The sequence below is a fragment of the Myxocyprinus asiaticus genome, chromosome 2 (genome assembly GCF_019703515.2).
Source record: "Myxocyprinus asiaticus isolate MX2 ecotype Aquarium Trade chromosome 2, UBuf_Myxa_2, whole genome shotgun sequence".
Classification (NCBI taxonomy): domain Eukaryota; kingdom Metazoa; phylum Chordata; class Actinopteri; order Cypriniformes; family Catostomidae; genus Myxocyprinus; species Myxocyprinus asiaticus.
In genome coordinates, this window is record NC_059345.1 from 19,962,326 (window position 1) to 19,982,397 (window position 20,072).

The 20,072-nt window shown below is 40.9% G+C and overlaps 1 protein-coding gene across 1 annotated transcript in view; it reads right to left on the bottom strand.

Annotated features, from left to right (window-relative positions):
• Positions 1–20,072, bottom strand: part of LOC127415617 (ubiquitin carboxyl-terminal hydrolase 36-like) — a 46,407-nt gene that overhangs the window by 19,809 nt on the left and 6,526 nt on the right. The gene's annotated exons all lie outside the window — the stretch shown is intronic.

Below are 20,072 nucleotides of genomic sequence, written 5' to 3' on the forward strand. Positions count from 1 at the left end.
CCGCGGTCTGAGAATATGTCTGATGGCATATTGAATCTAGCAATCCAGGTCCCAATGAAAGCCCGTGCAACTTCTCCACTCGATGTCGTCACCAGGGGCACAACTTCCGGCCAAAGAGTGGTCCGATCCACCATCGTGAGCAGGTGAGCGTACCCCCATGATGGGGGAAGGGGACCCACAAGGTCAGCATTTACATGATCAAAACGATGCTCAGGCACCACAAAACGCACTAATGGTGCTTTAATGTGATGCTGAACTTTCACTCTCTGACATGCAATGCAGGAAGCAGACCATGCCCTCACGTCTTTCTTAAGGACACACCAGACAAATTGAGCAGCTATTAACCTTTGGGATGCTTTCTTTCCTGGATGTGACAAACCGTGAACGACTTCAAAAACACAAGGACCTCCCGTTGTAACATCACAAAGGAGTAAAACATCAGCCTCATGAAATCTGACATCAACCAACTTAAGGCTCGTGACCGCTGTCCTGTATGACTGGACCTCCAGATCAGAAACCTGGGCAGCAGCCAACCCAGCATAATCTATGCCCAAGTGTACTGCATCGACGTTAGCTCCTGAAAGGCAATCCGCTATTGCATTTTTTTTCACACAACATGTTGGATATTGGTAGTGAGTTCAGATATGTTGAACAAGTGTCACTGTTAGCAGATGGACCATGGCTCCGACACTACTAACATGGAAAAATATATGGTTTGGGATTGACAAAGGCTGTAAATGGCTGGCCTCCAAGTAGGAAACAGAACTGACGGGTAGTCAAGTACAGACCAAGCAACTCACTACTGAACGTGCTGTATTTTTGTTCACTGGGACGAAGCTGGTGGCTAAAAAATGCAAGTGCCCATTTACCCACTGTTCATAGACCGCCTCCACTGTGAAGTCGGAAGCATCAGTAGTAAGGGCGATTTGAACACCTGGAAGTAGGTGTGCCAGCATAGCTGCATTCGACGGAGATTGTTTAGTGTTCTCGAACGCTTCAATCATTACAGCTGACCACTCAAGTGGGTGCTTAGGGATTTTACTTTTCAGGGCCGCATACAGGAGACACATGAGCTCGGCTGCGCAGGGAATAAATCTGTGGTAGAAATTAACTATTCCCAACTATTCTTGAAGAGCTTTGCTCATACGTGGCAATGAAAAATCAGTAACAGAGGCCACTTTTTACAGCAATGGGAACCCACGGTCGCTGGTGATACAATGCCCCAAGAAATCAATGTTAATCAGGCCAAACTGACACTTAGCAGGGGTAATGATCATACAGCAGTGGCAGGCTGTGCATTTACAGTCTTGGCCTTCAGTGTGATTCATGCCATTAAGAAAACACAGTTTCACAATGAATAAGACACACTATGCCTTTGGGCATCATACATTATGTCGCAGTTAACTAGTAATACCAATTGACATTTTAAAAACACGTCCATACACGAAAGCCAGAACTTGGAACGACACTTAATGCTCAAGCAAGCCTAATTTTAACTGCAGCATGACTGTTTTGTGAAATGAACGTCTCCCGAACAGACATTCAAAAATCATAATTTTTCATATGAATCTACCAAGGAGGTCTATAATACCTGGAAAAATCTATCTAATAATATTTGCGATTTAAATGTTGCTTGCAATAAATTTCATTTAATCAGGGTACACTGTTATGCTGCGTTGCATTCGAGTTGGATGTGGGATATTCCTACTTGAGATCTCCGACCATAAATGCATTCCATTCCCAGATATTCGGAAGATGACGTTTAAGGAAACAAAACTGCAACACTCCCATTAGCTTAGCAGAGGTTTGACTCTCATTAGAGATGTCTCCTAGCAACCCAACTGATAAACAATGCTGCAGCGCTAGCATTTGTGCTTCAGGTGTACGATTATCAAAAGAGATTATAATATTTTATACATCTGTTTCTGCAGGTGTTTGTTAAACAAGCTTTAATATCATGTAATGTGGAAACAAACTCATTTATCGATATTACTTAATAAAGTGAATGTTTATCAATTACTTTGTATATCTCCCTGAGTTTCAACATGTTTGTGTGACATTATGCCCCTGCATCTTGGCGAAATTGTAGTTGAGAATTTCTGCACGAGCCTTCAAGATGCATTCCATTGCAATTTTCCTACTAGGAAGTTGTAAAATCCGACTTTCCGAATGGAATGGAACACAGCACTACTTTTCAAAACTTGATCCGACACTGAATGCTCAAGCAGCCTAATTTACAATTAGAAAACTCCTGATGTTGCTATAACAATGTAAAAAGCACTTACCAATTTACTTGAAGTGAAAATCAGTCCTTCTTTCCTGTTTAATAAATTAAGCAATCACACGGTCATGCAGAACATCTCGTGTTTTTAAATTCATAAGGATCTCTTTCTCAACGGCAATACCAGCAGTGATGACAGCCGACTTGTCAGACAGCTTGATCTTACGCGTTTCACTCTTGAATTACGTACATCAATTAAAGCGTGATTGCGTCACTCAAGGCCAGCTAGAAGGCCTTGACCGGGCTGATGAATCTGACAATCTGACTTTAGTTGCCCATTCATTTGCACTGTTGAGGGATTCTACAGAAATTCTGAAGGCCTGACGGGGTGGAGCTCAGACTCATGCGCTGCTTCGGATTTGGGCATGCGATTTGTGAAACAGTTGTCACACTTTGCTTGAAAGCATCAAGGAATAAATTCTGACTGGATAAACTTTCAGTTTTTCTCTAGTTGTTTGTAGATTAAGAGTGGTAAGCGATTAAAAATACATAGGCAAAAAGGTGTTTGAGAATGAAAGGATGAAAAATATTTATTTATTTGCCATGTTAGGCCAGCAGAGAAGGCTTTGCTGGCCCTGAGAATTCACCACTGTCAAACAGTGATGGTTGAGGCATTCAAAAATGTAACGGAGTTGAGGCAAATGTTCTTCCCTGGTGAACTTGCAACGAGAATGTCGTCCAAATACTCAAAAAGAAAATCCAGGTCCTTCAACAAAGAGTCCATCAACCTATGAAAAGTCTTAGCAGCATTTTTTAAGGCCAAATGACATGTGTACAAACTCAAATAACCCAAAAAGGGGTGTGTAGAGCAGAGGAGGGCGGGGCCGGGCTGGAATGAGACACACCCGGTCCCCAATCAGCCTGATGGGGCGCGCGAGGGATAAAGGCGGCCGGGGACGACAGTTCGAGAGAGAATTGCAGACAGCTGTGCTGTGTTTTTAGTTGTGTGTTTTTGGTTGGGTTTTTGGTTAATAAATTATTATTTAAGTTGTCAAGCCGGTTCTCGCCTCCTCCTTTCCTCTAAACCCCCTTACACTGGTGCCGAAACCCGGGAAGGAGGAGGGATTCCCGTCGCAGAGTCCTCGACACTGCCGTCCACCCAGGGGAGCGCCGCTGCTGTCCGACGGGGGACGGAGTAGCCCGACTACTCGGACGCGGGGAACGGCCGCCGTCCGCGAGGCGAGTGGGGACGGGACTCCCCGACCGCCTGGAGCGAGGGAGCCGCTGCCGGGGGCGGAGGAGTGCCCTGCCGTCCCCCGGGAACGCGGAGGGGTCGAGAGAAGACCGCCGTCCGCGGGGGGAGGAGGGAAGTGACTCTCCGACCGCCTGGAGTGGTAGGGCCGCTGCCAGGGGCGGAGGAGAGTCCCCACGGGACGCCGGGAACGCGGAGGGGCGTTCTGTCCGCTGGGGGTCGGAGGTCTGACTCCGGTCCGCCCGGGGAGGAGCGGCTGCAGTCCGCCTGAGAGGGTGGAGTAGTGATCGAGGACCACGCGACGGCGCATCAGAGAACCGGTGAGTTTCTTTTTCTCTCTCTCCTCTCTCTCTCTCTGCCGCTCCGTGTTGGCCTTTCCCTCGCCATTTTGTGTTGTTGTTTTTTTCCCCTCCTGTCTCCTCCCAGGTCGAGGAAGGCGGGGAGGACCCGCCGGCAGTTGGGGCATAAGGCACGCCCCCCCACCCGGAGAGGAAGGGTGGGGGGGATGTACGTCATGCCGGGGGCTCCCCGGCCTGAGGCAACGCCGGAAGGAGTGTAGAGCCGAGGAGGGCGGGGCCGGGCTGGAATGAGACACACCCGGTCCCCAATCAGCCTGATGGGGCGCGCGAGGGATAAAGGCGGCCGGGGACGACAGTTCGAGAGAGAGAGAATTGCAGACAGCTGTGCTGTGTTTTTAGTTGTGTGTTTTTGGTTGGGTTTTTGGTTAATAAATTATTATTTAAGTTGTCAAGCCGGTTCTCGCCTCCTCCTTTCCTCTAAACCCCCTTACAGGGTGATTACCACTGTCTTGGGAACATCTTCAGGGTGGACCGGTACTTGATGATAGCCTTGTACAAGGTCCACCTTTGAGAAAAAGACCTTACCAGCTTGCCGCACTGAAAAATCTTGAATATGCGGGATAGGGTAACGATCTGGAACAGTTATGTAATTAAGCCTGCGATAGTCGCCAAATGGATGGTAGCTGCCATCAGGTTTTGGCACCATGTGCAGGGTGGAAGCCCAAGGACTGTTTGATCATCGCACAATACCCATTTCCTACACGTAAGTAAATGCAGCCTTAGCCGTGGCTAATTATGTTGGGTCAAGATGACGCACGTGTGCGCAAACGGGCAGACCTGTGACAGAAATGTAATGTTCAACACCATGCTTTGCTGTCACTGTGGAAAAAGTAGGCCTGCTTATGTCAGGTAACTCGCATCTGGACCCAGACGCACTAGATAAAGTTTTTAGTGGAAAAACTGCTGAGCGTGCACAGAAAATAATTAAAGTCTTTCTCGTCAACCAAGCAGCATTTTTTATGTCTACCAACAACCCATTCACACACAGAAAATCAGCCCCCAAAAGGGGTCGGGCCACTTTGGCCAACACGAAATCCCAGGTGAAGCATCGCTCGTTAAAACACAACGTGACCAGCCGTTTACCGTATGTAGAGATTTTACTACCATTAGCAGCTTCAAGTAAGGGGTCATTATTTCCCTTTTGCGCATTGAGTCGCGGGCAGTATGCTCACCTGCGCCCCAGTGTCACAGAGAAAATGACGACCTTATAACTCATCTGTGATGAAGAGCAGACACCCTGAGTGAGCCCCAATCACAGACGGCTGACTTGCTATCATCCCCTTACAGCGAAAATTGCATGGGGGTGACCTATTTGCTTTGTCTTCAATACAAGCATGGTAGATGCATAATCCTTGATCACTCTGTCTAGGTGGTGTTTGTGCTCGTTAGCTTGCAGTTCTAACCAAGAGACTGATGGAGGCATTAAAGGGTGCTGACACAGTACACCTTTGTGTGGCAGAATGAAGACCATCGGCCATTTTAGCCAACTCACTACAGTAACTGACGGTAGTATTGGCCAAAGCTGTGCAGACCTGCTCCGTCAACTGCTGAAGGAACAGTTCTCTAAAAATAAAGAAAGGTTTATGGTCACCTAACAAAGTCAGCATATGGTCCATGAGTTCAGAGGGCTTTGCATCACCCAGCCCAGGTAATGAAAGCAACTGCCTGGCTCACTCCGATTCAGTAAGTCCTCAAGTCCCCAAAAGGTATGTTTTCAGGGTACCATATTTGTCTCGCTCCAGGGGATTGTTCAAAAGGCTTACCACACGCGATGCTGTGGAGCTACTGAGCGAAGCAACAACATAATAGCGCTTCACCATGCAGCGGCTTGTTGTTCCCAAAACTCCAGTAATTTGAGAGCAGCCTCGTTGGCTGCCATCCTGCCAAGAAACTCCGGAATTGTCCAAGAGCGTCCGGCCATGTAGTTTTCATGTGATGAAGTAAAAGCGAACAACATTAGATCAGTTGAACGATGAACTCTGTTTATTTTCTCTCCAGCACAACCAACTCAGGAACACTCCCCTCTCATCTCACACACTCTTAAAGGTGATGTAACGGAATAATAACTGTATGTGAATTCTGCTTCTCACTAAAGTACTGTATATGACGCCAAACTATCCACTGTCATGTATGGATGCTAAGCCCCTGAATGTAGTACATACAATTAAATTCAAACAAGTATGACGGATATAAAGAGACCATGATGGAAATTTTACATCTCAATCCATCAAAGTGACAGATAAATATTTTTTCGGCAGCGTGCAGTGTGCTTGACTGACAGCAGCTTGAGCCCTGACACTCATGGATCCGGCATCTGATCAGCTAGGAGCAAACAAGCTCCAAACTTAAATAGCCCAATGCATTTCCAAACACACAGATAAGGTGCAATATACCCTATCTGTTTAAAAACGTGACAGTCTATGTTTTAAATGTTTTTTACCACATGATTTTAGATAATCTGTATATATATATATATGGGTTGTCGCCAGACCTTGGCTGAGGACTGTAGCCCCAGATCTTTTCTGGATAGCCCCAAATGTTTTAGAGGCACAAGAGTGATAGGAAATTAACAATAGTAATTATGATTTATAGCAGTATCTCCCAAATTGAGTGCCGCATACTTTTGGATCTTTCTACAGGACCAGTAGCACAGAGAATTGAGTAAATTCAGTACCTGCATGCTGTTTGATTTCCAGCCGGCTGCTTTTAAACATTCGCATGTGTGAGTAGTCTGCATGTGCTGTAAAGAGCACTTGTGTCGAGTTGCTACCCGTTCAGGATATTCTGGGATTGTTACATTCTTTGTGCATCTTTCCTGGACAAATAAATTCCACTTACAAAATGTTTGGAATTAAAAAAATCATGCTTCCCTAAATCTAATCATTAGAAAATAATTTTAGTGAATCGGTTCGTTTGGCTGATTCAAGTATATTAATCAATCTCTCATATGAAGCATTGAGAAGTCCAAATTTAATTGGTTTTGTCAGGTGATTCATGTAGATGAACTTTATTAAAGGACGATTCATTAGAGTTTCACGCAAAATACCCTCTGCATCATTTGATTTCTTATTTGTTGCTGAATATTTAATTAAATGCTGCTGTTCACCACTGTTTTCAATTTATTTACATAATGAAGTAACCGTTAAAATGCTGTTTGATGCTGATAGTTATATATATACAGTATATGTAAAAAAGATAATGCTTCATTGTAGTTAGGCCCTACTGTTAATATCTTGTAATGTTACCAACTACTTTTTAAAAAAAGATAAATTAAAAGTTAAAATTGTTCATGGACAGAATAAGTAAATATGTCATACTTATAATAAAATCATTGATGTTGTTGTTTGAATGAATTATATGCCATTCATGTTAATTTCCATGAACTATAGCTTATTTTCTGAATAAAATACCCTATCCTTATCCCATCATTTATCATATCCAAACCTGTCTGAGACTCAATGATGTTGCTTTAAAGGGGTCATGAAATGCTATTTTTTTTTATCCCCTTTATTTCTCCCCAATTTGGAATGCCCAATTCCCACTACTTAGTAGGTCCTCATGGTGGCATGGTTACTCACCTCAATCCGGGTGATGGAGGACAAGTCTCAGTTGCCTCCGCTTCTGAGACAGTCAATCCACGCATCTTATCACGTGGCTCGCTGTGCATGACACCGTGGAGACTCCCAGCATGTGGAGGCTCATGCTATTCTCCGCGATCCACGCACAACTCACCATGCGCCCCATTGAGGGCGAGAACCACTAATCGCGACCACGAGGTTACCCCATGTAACTCTACCCTCCCTAGCAACCGAGCCAATATGGTTGCTTAGGAGACCTGGCTGGAGTCACTCAGCATGCTCTGGATTCGAACTCATGACAATAAGGGTGGTAGTCAGCGTCAATACTCACTGAGCTACCCAGGCCCCCAAATGCTCTTTTTTTTTATATATATAGTTTTATTATCTTCCCTGAGGTCCACTGATAATGTTAGTAAAGTTTTTTTTTTCACTAAAACAGTCAAAACAGTTTAAATAATGCACACCCAACACATTGCATCCAAATACATTAAACTGTTCATCTCAAGCACAACTGTTAACACTCAGCACCATAAACTATCAAACAGTCATGACATTTGAAATATTCATGAATGGAACTGTTTACTTTTGCGATCGGGTGTTTTTAACTGGCCCATCCTTCAATAACAGTTCCTTTGCAAAGCTTGAATCGTTTTATGACTGGTTCACAAGCAATCCAAATCCACACTGATATGAGCCGTAAAAACGTACAATCCACACTGAAATATGCGGAAGACACATCCACATGACATAGTATCATTGTGCACTGGAATGCACATTGCTGGAAACGCATATAAACGGTCAAAGACCATATGTTTTCATACGCAAACAATTAAAAATAGCGCAGATGTGTGAAAAAACACATCCATGATGCGTCAAAACAGCAATAGGTAGAGCAGCTGAATGAAAGAGAATGGCATCTCCTCGACAGATTTGTAACTTGACACTGCATCTTTTAAAAGCGGCCCGAGATATGTATCAAGTAGAGATCGGACAAAATGGTTATCTCACAGTTTGGTTCGATATATATATGATATGAGGTTCATGATTCAATATAATCTCGATTCCATTTAACTGCACTTAAATGACAACATATTACAGAATTTTTATTTTCTGATTTTTTTTTTTTTTTTAGCAAAATGGACATAAATTCTCATCAAAATAAAGTTCTTTAATAAACAATATAAATGCTAAAATTTTAAATAATAAGAGTTTCTCATATACCTTTCTCTATAAGAAAAGATCACAAACAAATAAGCTTTCAAAAATAGGGCTACATTCAGACTGATCAGGTGCAGAACAAGCAATAGAACTGAACAAATCCTGTCCTGAAAAAGGATGTCAAAGTTTATATTTGAACTTTTAATAATTTTTTGTCATTAGTATAACCAAAATTGAACTTTGTAAATATACAAAAATTTTACATTATATTCATTATATCTGACTGTAAAGAACAGAAAGGATATTCAGTGAAATTGGAGTGCCGTGTCGCAGGTAATTGAGTCTAGTGCCCGACCGATTTTTCGGTCGGCCGATATTAGCCTTTCACCGCTATATCGGTATCGGCGTATATGTTTACCGATATGCGCAGATATGAACACTTTTTTTCAGAACATATAATGCAGAAAACAATGCTTGAACTCGTGTCATAACAGTTTGTCCAGCAGAGCATGCTCCGACTTCATTGTTTACAGAGATGTGCTGACTGTGGTTCTGCAGACAGGGCGGAGTTAAACGGTGCAGTGTTAAGCGGTGTCTTCTCCGTAAGCTGCTAACTAGTTGGTGAAATACATACTGGAAAGTTAATAAACAATGACATCCCTTTTCAATATAACTAATATAACGTTAACCCTGTCTCTGACAACCATGTCATGTTTATCACACCTGTTTGCTATGTTAGCCAGCTATAGTTTGTCAGTGCTGTCAGTTATGTAGCAGATTGAAAGGTAAACATCAGAGCATCTTTTGCAGCTCAGCAGACAACGGTGTGGTGGTGGATTGTGTCTGTTGAGTGTTGATTTTGTAGGGCTTTACTGGTTGTTTAGATCAGTGTTACTATCAGAAATAATTAATAATTATTCTTTAGTTATTAATTAATATTTAAATCTAACTCATTAAAACCTCATAAGGGGCTCCAGTAAATGTAGTGCGCTACGTTTAGGAGCGGGTTTGGTTATTAGCAATAATTAATAATTATCAAAGATAATTATTAATTATTAAAATCAATAGAAAATTGATGAGAATCAATGTTAGCTTTTTTTAATCCTTTAAATCAACAATTATCAAAGATAATCATTAATTGTTAACATCGATGAAACATTAATTAAAATTGACACTAGCTTATTGATCATTCAAATTCAATAATCATCAAAGATAATTATCAATTATCAAAAATCAAATGAATATTAATAAGGATTAACATTGACGGGGCACCACCCTGGAATCAGGGACTAATAACCAGACTGTAAAACAGTCTCAATATTAGATTGTTTTCTTAGGAAAATCGACATCCGAAGAATATTGATTTTCGGGGAAAAAAACAATGAATGAAGGTTTGAATCCGAGCACTGACATCCCGTCAGCATGATACAGGTGTATGCAAAACAAACCAAAACACTTCTCTTTGTAATATAAACAAAGTTTATTTATGCAGTAATATCAATTAATAATTAATACAATGCAGTCAATAAACTTCTGACTTACAACTACAAACTAAACAGTGATATGATTAGATATGGAAATAAAAATAATCCTATAACACGTGAGGGTGTGTGTGTGTGTGTGTGTGTGTGTGTGGTTAGTACGAGAAAGAGAGAGAATAAAGTGACGGCCCTAAAGCCGATTTCGCGATCGTGGGAGAGAAAGCAGCTGTTAGTTTATCGCTCAGAGATGCGGTGGACGGCTCGTAAAAGTCCTGCGTTCTTTGACTCTTTAATGGATAACTCAGTTTGCCGGTTTCACCCGCGATGGCAAAAATGCACAACAGTCCAATTTGATTGGACCACAATACAGCAAAACAAATTTGTGATAATTAATACCCTGAGTATTAATAATGAGCGGACAGGGCGGTCCGTAAACTGTACAAGCAAAAAACCTTGAAACACAAGAATAACACACTATAATATTCTATCTCTGCCCAGACGTAAACCTCTTATTTGAATCGCATGAGGACAGAATGTGTGTTCATCCGTCCTTTAATTCCAACCCGGTTCCTTGAGGCTGGGGTGATGACGGGAGGCCATTTCCTCACTCTGTTGGCGGCACGGCTGTTGATTCTCGGCGGGCTGACAGAAATGTCGACTTGATTGAAGATGGAAGAGAAATCTTTAATCTCTTCACTTCTGCAGGCAAACGGATGAAGATGCAGATTGCTTGGCGGTCTCCTTTGGATCCGTTAGAGTGTTCGGTTGAACACAGAGTAATCTCAACTCGTCCAGCGAGATGGAGATTGTATGGCCACAGTTTCAAGTCGGATGTTACTTCCTTGTGCCACGAGGTTGCACCTGAGAGCAGCGATAAACTACGTCTATATTCGGTGAACATAGTCGCTGGAAGCAAATCCCAAAAGCATTTCAGAGGTATTTCAACTCCTGATGATGTCATGGTTTTAGGTACATTCTGTTGTGTGCCTCATCCAATAGGAGTTGAGAGTTCGATCCTTTAGTGAGCAAGGCTTCATGGGATTTGTAGTCTGTTTTGGACTCCCTTTGTTTGATTTTGGGGCGATTTTTATCAGTATAATTTACGACTTGGAATGTGGGGGCTTGAGTTAGGTTTTTACGACTGTGTTAGGCCTGCCTTTGTCTTCTATCTGAATACATGAGGCCCAACAATTTCACACTATGTTGTTACCTAGTTGGTGAGACGCAATGCTGGAAAGTAAATAAACAACGTCCATCTTTTACTCTCCGTGACAATGACCTCATAGCTAACTAGCTAACCACGTAGCTACTTTCATTGCTTGTCAGTTGAGTGGAAGCTAATGTGTAAACATGTATTCGCCAAACTGTTTTGTTCAGGATTCACAGTTCGGTACCCCCTTCAACCAAACAGTTCAAAGTCGTTGCATTTATAAAATGTAATATTTAAAAGTCTGGTTTTCCACCGTTGAAAGTTTCCCCTGAACTTGTATAGCAGAATACGGTGTAACACCACTGCCGCTGTTTATCTTTTGACTCGGCAGATGTAAATGCTTCTTGTTTTACAACCTGCCCCTAATTGACTGGCAGTATTAAAATAGTCAGCATTTGATTAATACTAAACAGTACTGATGTTTATTTAGCTATTTATTTTATTTGAATTTATTCTTTATTTTAATGGTCAGCAATTGACGGATACTAAACATACATTGCTGATTTTTATTTAACTATGTATTGTATTTTTATTTATTCTTTATTTTCTTAGTGTTCATTTCTAGAATTTGTTGACAATTATAATAATAATGTAATATTCTTTGATAAAAAATATTTGTTTAAGAAAGCAGCCTTCTGAGTACCTTTGCATGGTCATATCAGTGCAAAATCCACATAGAAAAGGCCTGTTTTCATACCAGCTCAAAAAATAACTATTATCGGCCACCGTATCGGTAATCGGTGAATTTTCCCCCTCTAAAATCGGTATCCATATCGGTCTCAAAAATCCCATATCGGTCGAGCTCTAATTGAGTCATAAGTGTCCCAATGTTCAGTGGATCAATACCCTTACGAGTGTCCGAATTCGTGTACACGTATACTGATTCACGACATTGATTGAGACGCATCCTCTGTTTACGACCTGAAGCACCAGTGGGCGGGGCCAAGGCTACAAGGATATAAAGTAGGCGTTGGTGTTTTTTCACTGTAGAGGCGGTCATGAATTAATGTACCCCTAGTGACGTAGCATAGTTGCGGAGTAGAGAACGAGGTGTTTTTGCAGCTTGGTTTCAATTAATTATTTTATTGCATGGGGATTATGTTTTGAGTTCTGAAATTTACAGTATGTTTTTATAGTTCAGTATATGTCAAAACATCAAGGGAAATGATATGCCTCATGACATGACCCCTTTAAAAGTAACATGGATGGATAGCATTTTATAAGATGAACTGATTTGAATTTGAAGTATTTACTTTTATTTTTAATACTTTAAGAACTTTTAAAACCAGGTACTTTTTACTTTTACTGAAGTAGTATTTCAATGGATGACTTTTACTTTTAATTAAGCAATATTTTGGTGCGGTATCTGAACTTTTAGTTAATTATGGAAATTCAGTACCTTTTCCACCACTGGTTATTAGTTACAGTACAAAGGGATTACCAGTTTTTGTGAATGTTTACTATGAAGGAGAATTGTGTGTCCCGAGGTACCCTGTTTTGCTGCTGTTTCATGATTGTCCATTAAATGTTGTGAAATATTGTCCATCTGACCTGAGTTTGTCCTGTTATTATGGACTCACAGTTCACTATGTTAGAAGGAGCTTTAGGACTGGAACAAGAATTTGATAACACAAAACAAAAAGCAAGTTTTGCAGTTTTCACAGGTTTTCCTGAGGGTACCAGTTCTCCAAGACTCACTGATAAAATGAAAACCATACACAAAGATGTCAATCATTATCAATATTGTGATGGCGTAGGGGATTCAAGATGGCTGCTTGGAGCTTGGAGTCTTATTTTTTGAGACAATCAGACAGCATGCCTCAGAGGATGACAAAATATTTTGGAACCAGAGCCAAACCAACATTCTAATGAGGACTACACCACAGCTAGCGCTTCTGGCCCTCTCGACCCTGCACTTCACCGCCTGATTGCAGAGATTATAGACTATATTATAAAGGTGACTGATGAAAACTGGGTCTGATCACACAAATTTTACAGCACCACAGTGAAAAACTGGACAATCATGAGAAACAGAACTCCAAAGCAGAGAATGGGATCTCCGCCATGGAAGATGCTGCAGCCCCGGTCAAGGATAAAGTAAGAAATCTACAAAGATAAGTGCACAAGATCATATCAAGATGGCACTGCAGATGGCTGCTTCGGTGTGGAGCTCTCTAGCGTTTTTGTTACTTTTGTTTGTTTGTCATATTTTTTGTCACTCTTTCCTGATCAGTTTCACTAGGGATAAACTGCTGAATATTTGGCAGAGCATACCTAATGATTTTTTGCCAGTGTTTGATTATTCAGACTCTTTGTTAGACATCTTAGTTGAAAGCACAGCAGTGCTCTTCAAGCGCTTCAAGAGATGCAAGCGAGGGAAGCGCGCTTATGAAGCTCTGTCAACGTGACTTTAGGACTCCGCTGCTGAGTATTCATCTGGCAAATGTCTGCTCCCTCACCAACAAAATGGACGAACTGCTTCTGCTCACTCAAACAAATAAGGACTTTTCTAATTTTGCTGCTCATGTTTCACAGAAACCTGGATGAATGAAGCCATCCTGGACAGTGCGTTACATCTGCTAGGCTTCCAGCTGTTCAGAGCGGGTCACATTGCAGAATCGGGGAAAACAAGAGGAGGCAGTACATGCTTTTACATCAACGTAAATGAGTGTTTACATCCCGCCACAAGGATGTGTGAATGCAGTGCTGCAACAGCTGATTGATGACATCACAGACATGGAGCAACAACACCCGGACTCTCTTATCATTATTCTGGAAGATTTTAATAAAGCTAACCTCACCCGTGAACTGTCAAAATACAACCAACACATCACATGCCCCACCAGAGACAGAAATATACTGGACCACTGCTATACCACTCTAAAGGATGCATATTGCTCTGTCCCATGTGCAGCTTTAGGACTCTCTGTTCACTGTCTTGTTCATCTTCTCCTGACCTATAAGCAGAAACTAAAATCAATTAAGCCTGTAGTAAGGACTGTAAAGAAATGGACCAATGAGGCTGGAACTACAAGCCTGCTTTGAATGCACTGATTGGAGTGTTTTTGAAGCTGCAGCCACAGACCTGGATGAGCTCACAGATACTGTGACATCATATATCAGTTTCTGAGAGGATATGTGCATCCCTACTAAGAAATTTTATCATTCAATAATGATAAACCATGGTTTACAGCTAAACTCAGACAGCTTTGTCATGCCAAAGAGGATGCTTACAGAAGAGGGGATAAAATCTTGAACAACCAGGTTGTTTTTTTTTCAGCCAAAGATCATGCATTGTGAAGAAGGCTTAGCAGAGGTTGTAGTTCCTTCACCAGCTGAGGAAGTTCAACCTGCCACTGGAGCTGCTGACACAGTTCTACTAGGCCGTCATTGAGTCTGTCCTGTGTACATCTATAACTGTCTGGTTTTGTTCAGCCACCAAATCAGACAGAAGAAAACTACATTGGACAGTCAGGACTGCTGAGGATTATTGGTGGCCCCCTGCCCACCCTCCACGACATGTAAGTCTCCAGGGTGAGGAAACGTGCAGGTAGAATCACTCTGGACCCCACACACCCTGCCACCTCCCTCTTTGAACTGTTGCCCTCTGGCCAGCGCTACAGAGTACTCAGCGCCAGGACATCCAGGCACAAGAACAGTTTTTACTATTAGGCCATTTACCACATGAACAATTAAACTGCCTTCAGAACTCCCCATAGTGCAATAATGTAAATAAATATCTCATGTACATATGTAAATTCACTCATTTAATTCAATAATTATACATACCCCTACCCTGCACATATATTACCATTTGCACAATTACATAAGCCATTCTATGTTATATGTCCTATTTTTTGTATGTCCATTTATACTCTTAACTTGTTTTATATTCTGTATCTCAATGTAATGTTCTGTGTGCACTTGTTTCTCCTATCACCAAAAAAAATTCCTTGTGTACGTGAGCACACTTGACAATAAAGCTCATTCTGATTCTTCTGATTCTCTGAGATGAAGGAACATAAATTGGAAACTGAAATTTTTTTGAGACTTGGTTGTTGGACTTTCTGAACATTCAAATGAAATCAAGGAGGATAAAGATTGAGAGTGTCCATTATGTTGCAACTGCTAAACCGGGGTCTCAGCGCTCCAGGGCTGTTCTGGTGCGATTTCACAACACAGTGGGCATGTCTTTAAAACCGAGTGTTTCAGATGGGGGGCCAGAGACAGGGTGAAAAAGGGTCATATTTTTGTGCAAAAACCTTTACTAACATTATAAGTAAACTTAAGGAAAATAATAAAGTAAAAAAAAATAAAAATGCATGACATGACCCCTTTAATATTTGTTGCTCAATTGTAAGTGGAGACTTAAAATGTATAAAATACTGACAGTAATAGTCTCCCCATCTCAGGCTAGATTTATCAATGCTCAGTGTGATGATTTTGAGTATGTTAATTTGTGGAGGACTCAGCACCCAATTGATAAAGAGTTCACGATAGTTCTTTGCATTTAAAAGGGTGCTCCAATTACTAGACAATTGTTCTATTGGTAATACAGTTGTGTTTGACCATGCTGCTATATTTGAAACTCAAGAACCCTGTAAAGCAGACTAGGAATTGGAGACATAATCCTTTTATTTTGAAAGACAGTATGTTTATTTCTTATTTCAGTTCAGAGTTTAGTTAGTTTTTGTCTATTAATTCCCCCTCCACTGAAGATAAGTCCTTATTATGGCAGACATCTAAAGCTTTTTCAAGAGGTCTAATAATTATTTATTAAGCAAAAACATATTCTAGAATCGAAACTTAAACGGTCTGAAAGAGAATATGTTGCAAATCCAAGCACAGCTAAATTAAAAGATGGAGTGACTATTTGCACTAGGTGTAAATAGCACATAGCACATTAACACACCCCAATAGTCTGGTGGAAACACAGAAATTAAAGACAAACTGCACTGTAAGTGTCCCTGCAGTGGCGTGGGATGTAACGATGGTGTGGATTGGCTTTTTTCATGCAGATGGCCCTGATTCAATTCCGCCTTTTGTCCCACTTTTTCCCTTCCTGTTTTCAGTTTCCACTATTAATATTTCCTTTAACACTACATACAATCAATCAATGCTGGGCTGTTTTTTTAAACTCTCAATCACATGTTGTTGACGCAGCCACTGCAACGATGAAAGACACTTCACTAACGTGACAATTTCAGCTTGTCTTTTATTTCTTTCATGCTGAACATGAATAGGCCAAAGTCAAACAGTACTATATATAATTTCTTCACAAGAAAAAAAGTGCCTGAGACCAAAAACCCTTCAAATGAAGCTGCAGAAAACGTTATGCCTGCAAGGTTATGGGGTGATACCTGCAAGCAGTGTGGAGGTTACAGTACTTCTTGCCCAGTAAAGAAAACGCAGAAATCTGGAGCAAGGCCATATAAAGATGATTTTTTAAAGTTTGGCTTTGTAAACTGTTCTAGCAACAGTTTAATATCCGGGGAAAAGTTGGGAAATGAAAGTTTGGAACCAGCAAATTTGGAAATACATTTAAGTAGACGTCATGCAAATACGGCTTATAAACCAATGTCTTTTTTTAAAGGAAGACTCAGGAAATTCAATCATCAGCTCAGGTACTCACTAGAAACGTAACACACAATCACAAGTTGCACTTAGATTTTTATAAAGTTTCATATTGTTTTGCAAGAGAAAAAGCACCCCACAATCGCAGACAGATTAATATTACCTAATTAATTAATAATTAGATAATGCAATTATCTAATCAGCCAATTGTGTGTCATAATAAAATTATGCAGATACAGGTCAGGATCTTCAGTTAATGTTCACATCAACCATCAGAATGGGGAAAAAATGTGATCTCAGTGATTTGGACCATGGCATGATTGTTGGTGCCAGATGGGCTGGTTTGAGTATTTCTTTAACTGCTGATCTCCTGGGATTTTCATGCACAACAGTCTCTAGAATTTACTCAGAATGGTGCCAAAAACAAAGAACATCCTGTGAGGGGCAGTTCTGTGACAGAAATGCCTTGTTGATGAGAGAGTTCAACAGAGAATGGCCAGACTGGTTCGAACTGACAAAGTCTGCGTAACTCAGATAACTGCTCTGTACAATTGTGGTGAGAAGAATAGCATCTCAGAATGCTATTCTGAGATGTGGGTTGGCACTGTTTTGGTGGCACGAGGGGGACCTACACAATATTAGGCATAATGTTGTGGCTGATCGGTGTATTTAGTAAGGTACTGGATGAAAATGCAGCTGAAAAGTTCAAAATAATTCCTCTTAGTGAGAATACTGTGTTACTGCTGTTTGAGGATATTGCCCAGGATTTAGAAGAACAGCCAAGTCTATGAAATGAGGGATGAAATACAGAGAAACTGTCACCTCTCACAAGTAATTGTTTCCCCAGTGAATTGAAAGACAAGCGATGGGTGAAAAATTCCTTTGACTTTGAAACCCCAAATTCAACAGCAGAACTGAATTTAACTCCTGCTGAAGAATCAGAAATGCTACATCTAACCCGTGACAGCATACTAAAAGCTCTTCACAAAACCGAAAAAATGTCTTCATTCTGAATTGGCCCTTTCCACTGAGGATCCCATGCTGAGCAAAGCAAGCATTTTATTGCTACTGCCCATTTTAATCAAGATGAAAATGGAACAAAGAAACAAACTTAACGCTTCTCCTGACATGTGTGTCGTCCTGTCGTCCTGCAAACCGGCTTGGGACCAGGTCCTGCAGAATAGGCTAGTGCACCTTTCCCACTACGTAAGTTATATTTCTTTTGGTACACTTAAGGCTTGACTTGATTGAACATACACTTTTACGTAATGGTGTTTTGTGGGCCGCGTCAATTAAAAATCAGTAAAGAAAAACAGTTTTTGATAAAGTTTGAAAACCACTGACTTAGTGGGCCCCTGTCATTACTGGGCCCAGGACAACAATCCCAGTTGTCTAACCATGATGACAGCCCTGAATGTGAGGATGTTGCATGTTTTCCCAGCATACACAACTGCTGGTTTGGCATTCCATTGCTTTGTTTCATTATGTTGTGCCGTCAGAAATCTAAGTAATTACAGTAGTTATAACTGGTAGTTATGCTTGTAATCATGTCATAGCATTTGGTGAACAGGAATCTTAGGGTGTTTTCAGACCTGTAGCTCTTTTGTTTTTTTCCGAATCAGGGGCTAAAATGGTTAGATTGTTGCATTTTCTTCTTGGTTCGGTTAGCTTTCACAAGGCAACATTTCAAAATGATCCTGTCTGAACTGCCCTCTCCTTTCTGTCTGTTTTAGGTTTGTTTGTGTTTGTAAATGTCTGAGCACATGGCTTGATCTTTGTTTGTGTTTGCGATGTGCTCTCCTGACACCACACCGAATCATCTAGTCCTTGTTTAGTCCTCATTATGTTAATTGGTTTCACCTGTTCCTCATGTGTTATCCTCCCTATTTATTATGCCTTGTACCCTCATGTCTTTGCCAGATTGTTTTGTATATTCAGTTGATTTAGTCATGCCTCAGTTGGGCTTGTGTTTATTCATGTTTGTTACTCTGTTTAGAGATTCCTGTTTCTGTTGTTTTCTCAATCTGGAGTGTTTTTGTTCCTGTTTGTTTTCTTTTTTAATAAAAGTCCATTGATTCATTTTTGTTCTTGTGACACGTACACACAGCTGATAGTGAAGCCATGTAAAGATGGATAAAATGAAACTGATGCACTAGTTTTATTTCATGCCTCCTAGAAGTTGCGAATGCCGTCCTTCCTGTGTATCTTCTGCCACTATCCAACAGAGAGAAGAGATCATACTAAAATTATCTCGGGAAATATTAAATAACACCTTTTTAAACGTGCAGTTATATCTAATGTATTTGCCCAAAAAGGCTATATCCACATTTGATTATGAATTACATTTAGGTGGGCAGAGAGGAAGAAAGCACAGCTCATAGTCCAGACACACCCCAAACTTTACAAACAGCTTGAGGTGATGTAGATCACAAAGTATGTGGGAATTATACAAAAATACTAAATAAGTAAATACTGAATCAGTACTGTCGTGAAATATAGCGGAGCTGGCATTCCACAGGAGCAAAACTTGCAGAGCATGCTGGCCTACAGATTTCTTCTCCAAAGATCCATCAGGTATGCTCATGGTTATCATAAGGATATTGGTTGGTTTGTTGGTCCATTGGATCACATTGCATTCTCACTGCCTCAGAGCGAGCCGCATCAGAGTTAATTCATTATCGGACTGGGACAACTTCGTCCAGGTGGTCTCGGGCTGATTGTTTTGTTGTGGATATGAGTGTGATTGCTATATTTACAGTATATATGTCTGAACGAACCAGGTCTCAAAACACCAGGTTCCAAAACAAATGCTCAAAATGAGCTAGAGGTGAAAATGCCCTTACACAGAATAAATGGTAATAAATATATGAATAAAATGTAAAAAAAATAATAATACATTTGCAAAAAAAAAAAAAAAAGAAATGAGGTCCAACACACACACACACACACACACATACACACATACACACACACAGGTTGGTCTACCTATAATTATGAGGACTTTCCATAGACATAATGATTTTTATACTGTATGAACTATAGATTCTGTCCCCTAACCCTACTCCTAAACCTAACCCTCACAGAAACCTTTTTGCATTTTTACATTTTCAAAAAAACATAGTTTAGTATGTTTTTTAAGCAATTTAAATTATGGGGACACTAGAAATGTCCTCATAAACCACATTTATAGCATAATACCCTAGTAATTACCAGTTTGTAACCTACAAAATTGTCCTCGT